This window comes from Salmo salar, chromosome 23 (assembly GCF_965601325.2).
Source record: "Salmo salar chromosome 23, fSalSal1, whole genome shotgun sequence".
Classification (NCBI taxonomy): Eukaryota; Metazoa; Chordata; class Actinopteri; order Salmoniformes; family Salmonidae; genus Salmo; species Salmo salar.
Genome location: NC_138313.1, coordinates 26,821,853 through 26,829,205, shown reverse-complemented (window position 1 = coordinate 26,829,205; position 7,353 = coordinate 26,821,853).

Below are 7,353 nucleotides of genomic sequence, written 5' to 3'. Positions count from 1 at the left end.
AGCCCCGAGGCATAGGGAGACCAGGGAATACCACAGTGGAAAGGCACCAGGTGGAGGACACACTCTTCATATTTGACTTTCCTCCACAACAAAGCAGATATGTCAGGCCAGTTGAGGGTGAACTGTGAGGATGAGCCTTGGTGAGATTAGAACGTTGTAGGGGCTTAAATCTTGTGGAAATGTTTTCATTTATTGGGGGGTGTGTGGGGGTTGTCAGTAGTAGAGCACCACCATAAGTGATTTGATTTGAACTTTTCCAGGGTCATAGTCTGTGGTTCACACATGTGAGCCATTACATGAATCTAATCGTATTTGACTATCAAAGAAATGTCAACCCTTATTAACTGTCAAGTCTGTGTAATGCGACTGTTTGACTGAATTGTCTCATTTTTTAAAAATTTTTTTATGGGCGAAACTAGTTTTGTGGATGAAAGTTTCCCTCTGCCATTTGAGCTTATATCATCTTGGAGACAAGACACTATACCATACCTCTGAGTCATCCCATAGCTCTTCATTCTCACCAATGACCTGACATTGGCTCTTGGTATTGATCATCGCTAATGATGCTATTTGCACATACCCTTCAACTATCAATTAGGTTGTCTGCTGTTTGCAAAGTGAATTCCATACAAACATCCATGCATGTGTAACAATTAAATAAATTAAGGGTTTCTTGCTGTAACAGCTGTCAGGTTCCTCCTGTACCATGGGGTATTGTCTGCCTACAACAAGGCCTTGATGAATTACCATAGATGAAAATGTAATTAGGACCTCACTCTATCAACTCCTTTGGTTGGATTAATTCTGATCACAAATGATGACCTGATATTTTAGGTAACTTAAAATGCCATTGGTCTATCTGCCTGCACAATAAGACACCTCTGAGGGAGCGGTGATAGCACAACATGGATCAATGTCTCAAATGAAGAAAAATGGATCCATGGCACAAGGATTTACAGCATTTATGGCTTTAACAGGTGAAAAACAGTATTGACTTCCCACTTAGGGGAGTATCATCACAAAACCCACTGAAATTGCCAACTACTTTAATGATTTTTTTTAATTGGCAAGATTAGCAAACTTAGTCATGACACAACAACAATCTCTGAACCTACTCATCCATTCGTAACTGACCAAATTATGAAAGACAAGCATTGTCATTTTGAATTCTGTAAAGTGAGTGTGGAAGAGGTGAAAAAATGGTTGTCTATCAACAATGACAAGTCACCTGGGTCTGACAACTTGGTTGGAAAATTACTAAGTATGATAGCAGACTATACTGACACTCCTATTTGCCATCTCTTCAAACCTACAGGAAAGTGTGTACCCTCAGGCCTCGAGGGAAACAAAAGTCATTCCGCTACCTAAAAATAGCAAAGCACACTTTTATTTTTTATTTTAAGCCGGATGTGGAGGTCCTGGGCTGGCATGGTTACGTGGTCTGCGGTTGTGAGGCCGGTTGGACGTACTGCCAAGTTATCTAAAATGATGTTGGAGGTGGCTTATGGTAGAGAAATGAACATATAATTCTCTGGCAACAGCTCTGATGGACATTCCTGCAGTCAGCATGCCAACTGCACACTTGTGGCATTGTGTTGTGTGACAAAACTGCACATTTTGTGTAATGATCATGCTGTTTAATCAGCTTCTTGATATGCCACACCTGTCAGGCAGATGGATTGTGTTCCACACGCTTTATGTGTGGAACATTTCTGGGATATTTTATTTCAGCTCATAAAACATGGGACCAAAACATTACATGTTGCGTTTATATTTTTGTTCAGTATACATGGCACAGCTATATATTTTTTGGTCCTTAAATGAAACGGGTATACTTTTTTATTTATCACCATTTTCTTTAACCAATTTTGATCTTTAATGCATGGCCGACAGACAAGTTCCTTACCTTCTCCCCCTTCTATTTGCCTCTTCCATTTTTGTAATGCTGCAATTACAGTGCATTCGAAAGGTATTCAGACCCCTTGACATTTTCCCACATTTTGTTACAGCCTTATTCTAAAATTGATTACCTTGTTTTTTTCCTCATCAATCTACACACAATACCCCATAATGACAAAGCAAAAAACTGTTTTTTTTTATATTTGCAAAGGTATTAAAAATTCAAAAATGTAATATCATAGTATTGTATTCAGACCCTTTACTCAGTACTTTGTTGAAGCACCTTTGTCAGCGATTACAGCCACAAGTCTTCTTGGCCATGACACTACAAGCTTGCCAAACCTGTATTTGGGGAGTTTCTCCCGTTCTTCTCTGCATATCCTCTCAAGCTCTGTCAGGTGGGATGGGGAGCGTCGCTGCACAGCTATTTTAAGGTCTCTCCAGAGATGATCAATTGGGTTCAAGTCATGGCTCTGGCTGGGCCCCTCAAGGACATTCAGAGACTTGTCTCGAAGCCATTCCTGCATTGTCTTGGCTGTGTGCTTAGGGTTGTTGTCCTGTTGGAAGGTGAACCTTCGCCCCAGTCTGAGGTCCTGAGCATTCTGGAGCAAGTTTTCATCAAGGATCTTTCTGTACTTTGCTCCGTTCATCTATCCCTCGATCCTGACTAGTCTCCCAGTCCCTGCCGCTGAAAAACATCCCCACAGCATGATGTTGCCACCACTATTCTTCCCCATAGGGATGGTGCCAGACGTGACGCTTGGCATTCAGGCGAAAGAGTTCAATCTTGGATTCATCAGACCAGAGAATCTTGTTTCTCATGGTCTGAGAGTCCTTTAGGTGCATTTTGGCAAACTCCAAGTGGGCTAATTTAATCCATTTTAGAAAAAGGCTGTAACCTAAGAAAATGTGGAAAAAGGGAAGGGGTCTGAATACTTACCAAATGCACTGTAGTTTGTTGTAATTTTGAGTAGAGCAGACATTTCCATATATTTTTGTTAGCTGCATGTGTGACATAACTCCACCAGTCCTATTTATGATATCACTTACAAAGAGCAGACTGTTTAAAAAAAACTGTAGTTGAAAGATAGTTTTTTCATCAATTAGTATATTTCAGTTTAACCATATTGTTTGTTGTAATATTTGTAGCGTAGCATCCGCATTATCTGACCACTTCCGTATTGAGCCATTCATCTGCACTTCCTGCTTTAGTTTTTGCTTGTAAGCAGGAATCAGGAGGATATAATTATGATCAGATTTGCCAAATGGAGGGTGAGGGAGAGCTTTGTATGCGTCTCTGTGTGTGGAGTAAAGGTGGACTAGAGTTTTTTCCCTCTGGTTGCATATGTGACATGCAAATAGAAATGAGGTAAAACGGATTTAAATTTGCCTGCATTAAAGTCCCCAGCCACTAGGAGTGCCACTTCTGGATGAGCATTTTCTTGTTCGCTTATGACCTTATACAGCTGGTTGAGTGCGGTCTTAGTGCCAGCATCGGTTTCTGGTGGTAAATAGACGGCTACGAATAATGTAGATGAGAACTCTCTTGGTAGATAGTGTGGTCTACAGCTTGTCATGAGGTATTCTACCTCCGGCGAGCAATACCTTGAGACTTCTTTAATATTAGACATTGTGCACCAGCAGTTATTGACAAATAGACACAAACCCCTGCCCCTAGTCTTACCAGACATAGCTGCTCTGTCCTGTCGATGCACGGAGAAGCCAGCCAGCTCTATATTATCCGTGTCGTCATTTAGTCACATCTCGGTGAAACATAAGATATTACAGTTGTAAATGTCCCATTGGTAGGATAGTCAGAATCGTAGATTGTCCAGTCTGTTTTCCAATTATTGCACGTTGGCCAATACAGAGGGGTGGTTTACTACTCATCAGTAAATTCTTACAAGGCACCCCGCCCTCCTCCCACTTTTTCTCTATCTTTTCTTCACGTTGATGACAGGGATTTGGGCCTTGTCTCGACAAAGCAGTATTTCCTTCGTGTCTGCCTCGTTAAAGAAAAAATATTTATACCGTTTGAGGTGAGTAATCGCTGTTCTGATGTCCAGAAGCTCTTTTCGGTCATAAGAGACGATAGCAGCAACATTATGTACAAAATGAGTTACAAACAATGCAAAACAAAATATTTGACATTATTAATAGAAATGAAATCCTTACAATTAACTTCAGTTAGTGGAGACTGAAACAAAACATACTGTATGCTTAAATTACTTTGCTTCCTCTTTCTAAATATAGTGGGGAATCATGGGGAATCATTGGGGGATTCTGTCATTTTCAAAAAACACCCCTAGTTAGAAACTCTGTTGTAACAGAGTTATTTCTAGTAGTGGAAGTCCTAGAATTTTTCATTAGGAACTCTGTTGGAGCAGAGATAACTCTTTAATTAAAGGAAAAATTCTGGGATGACTTGCCCTGTTGGAGTAGGGTAAGGTTCTAAGCAGAGAAGCGGCCATGGGATGACATGACATGGTCACAAGCTATGTGATCCCAGGGCACAATCCTGAGATAGAAGTAAGAAAATATCAGCATAACCGCACTAACCGTACTATTTGTGTTGTAAATTGAGTATGTAGTATGGTTACTGGTCATAGATACAAATTCATTGCTTTAACTAATTATGACAAATGTTAAGAAAATGTTGAGCAATGTTATAAAGTAAAGACTATTCAAGTAAATGATGTTATATGTTATGTTGGCTGACAATTTGTTAGTTACACTATCTTTATGAACCGCATAGCATATCATTACAGCTGTATGTAAAGGTAAGGGGAAAGGGAAAGAGGGATACTATGTCAGTTGTACAACTGAATGCCTTCAACTGAAATGTGTCTTTGGCATTTAACCCAACCCGTCTTAATCAGAGAGGGCTGCCTTAATTGACATCATGTACCGGTAATATGTTAGGTACCTACCTAACGTTAGTTGGCTACTAATACATTAAACTTGCCAGTATATTAAATATATGCTATCTAACTACCCAATGTATATTAACTTGATTATTCACATCATTCTTAGCTTAGTTAAATGGTATCGTCGTTGTGAGTTCTCAATGGACATTGTTAAATTGGGTGTCTTGTAAATTCGCTCTGGCAATCTGCTTCGATTTCAGAGCACTTTCGTCAACATCTGTTGAATATGGCCGGTGTCAGTAAACGTCGGGGGAAAAAAGCGTAATTAAATTGTTGCCATCAGCACAGTTACGGTCATCAACGCTCTGGATTACATGAAGAAAGCCTAACCAGCTCAGCTAGGGTTACAAAAATGGTCAGAGTGAGGTGTTCTCTCATTTGTGTCTGGAAGTAGCTAGCAAGTTAGCCAAATTTAGCCAGTTAGCTTGGGTGCTTGACTGCCGTTGTGAGGTCAGAACGCTCGGATCAACCCTGCTTCTCTGCCAGAGCGGGCAGTGTGCGCTCTGAAAAGTCTGAATTTATGAACACACCTGAAGTCGTAAGATGTCTACCTAGTAATTTGTTATGCCAACAAGCTAGCAAGATGCTGCATAGCAACAGTATCAACTTCCGGTAGGCAGGTGAAGCGCTAGTATGCTCATCTGAAAAGTTACTGTTCGATTACAGTGTACTAAAATGAACTAATACTAATAGTATGTAGTATATACTCACTTCTTTGGGATCGGTGTCCCGTCCACGGGATGATTAAGCTAACGCAGACTGATGCGATTAGCATGAAGTTATAATTAACAAGAACATTTCCCAGGACATAGACAGACATATCTTATATTGGCAGAAAGCTTAAATTTGTGTTAATCTAACTGCACTGTCCAATTTACAGTAGCTATTACAGTGAAAGAATACTATGCTATTGTTTGAGGAGAGTGCACAATTTTGAACATGAAAAGTTATTAAGAAACAAATTAGGCACATTTGGGCTGTCTTGATACAACATTTTGAACAGAAATACAATGGTTCATTGGATGAGTCTAACACTTTGCACATACCCTGCCTCCATCTAGTGGCCAAAATCTAAATTGCACCTGGGCTAGAATAATACATGATGGCCTTTCTCTTGCATTTCAAAGATGATGGTACAAAAAAATACAAAAGAATGGTTGGTTTTTTCTTTGTATTATCTTTTATCAGATCTATTGTGTTACATTCTCCTACATTCCTTTCACATTTCCACAAACTTCAAAGTGTTTCCGTTCAAATGGTACCAAGAATATGCATATCCTTGCTTCAGGGCCTGAGCTACAGGCAGTTAGATTTGGGTATGTCATTTTAGGCGAACATTGAAAAAAGGGGCGGATCCTTATTTTTTTATCTATATTTAACTAGGCAAGTCAGTTAAAAACAAATTCTTATTTTCAATGACGGCCTAGGAACAATGGGTTAACTGGCTTGTTCAGGGGCAGAACGACATATTTGTACCTTGTCGGCTCAGGGATTTGATTTTGCAACCTTTCGGTTACTAGTCCAATGCTCTAACCACTAGGCTACCTGCCGCACCAAATGAAGTATGTAGTATACAGTATGTTAGTATGGGTGTTCGAACACAGCTTGGGTATGTGAGTATGTTGATAGAATGTGTATGTATGCTTAGATGGCAGGTTTGAAACCTGTTATCAAAATGGATATTGCGGGCGCAGCGGAATATTACCGAAGTGTAGTGTGAGGGGCCGTTGGTCATTGGAAAAGTGAGTGTAGCGGGGCAAGGGAGCTCGAAATTGTCCAAATTTACGACAGGGAAAGTTTTATATTTAGTGAGGTAACAGGCAGAATCTAAAGCTATACAGCTACTACCCATATCTCTGACCATAGGACCGGTAAAAATTCCCTGATAATGTTACTACATGGCACCAGGTGTGGAACAAATTTGGGGTTTGGAAGAAACTGTGCGAAATGCCAGGGGAATGGATTCTGAAAGGTAACAATTAAAATGACCAGGCCAAACACTCCAGAAAACCTTGAGGGGGTTTTAATCTCGTGAGGCACTTTATTCCGTTACACTCAGTGGTGAGAGAAAAACCACTGTGTCTAAGTATAGTGTAGGCTACATAAAGGGTACATAAATGTTGGGATGGGTTAAAACACAAACGATTAATGAGTGGAGGGAGGACAGTGGCCTCCTAGTGAACATAAGTTCTCATGTTTTGTTTTGTCTGTAATTTAAAACATTTTGTTCACCTGGTAAAGTAACGTAAGACGGAAAGACAGAGGTAGAGTGTAGTAGCGATTGTAGAGGGAAACAAGTGTTAGTGTGGAAGAGAAATGTACTGGGTGATGGTGATTGAGAGTTAAAGGAAACAGAGATGTAGATTAATTGGAAAGTAAATTGGTTTAAGATTTAGCAAAGTGAAAACTAACAAAATTATTGTTTTCTCTTTTAGGAGAGGATGGGATGTCCCTATCTCTCCCTTTGAAATGTTTCCTGAGGCTGTTGCCTTGGGAGAGTAGTTAGTGACATTCTGCAGTTTTATAA